The sequence below is a fragment of the Penaeus monodon genome, chromosome 21 (assembly GCF_015228065.2).
Source record: "Penaeus monodon isolate SGIC_2016 chromosome 21, NSTDA_Pmon_1, whole genome shotgun sequence".
In the NCBI taxonomy this organism is placed as follows: Eukaryota; Metazoa; Arthropoda; class Malacostraca; order Decapoda; family Penaeidae; genus Penaeus; species Penaeus monodon.
Window position 1 is genome coordinate 21,891,619 of NC_051406.1, and position 212 is coordinate 21,891,830.

Genomic DNA, 212 nt, shown 5'->3' on the forward strand with positions numbered 1-212 from the left:
TATCTAACATACATGGCACATTATACACTTAACACAATCAATGTAATGATTTAAACATTCAACAAAAATCACCATCAGATTTGTTCTTTTTCACACTAATAAACATGGAAAATATATTAAATTATGCACACCAGACTACACGCGCGCGCACTGCAAAAACGAACAAAGACAACACGAAAAGGCGGGTGACACTCAATATGCAAAAACCTAAA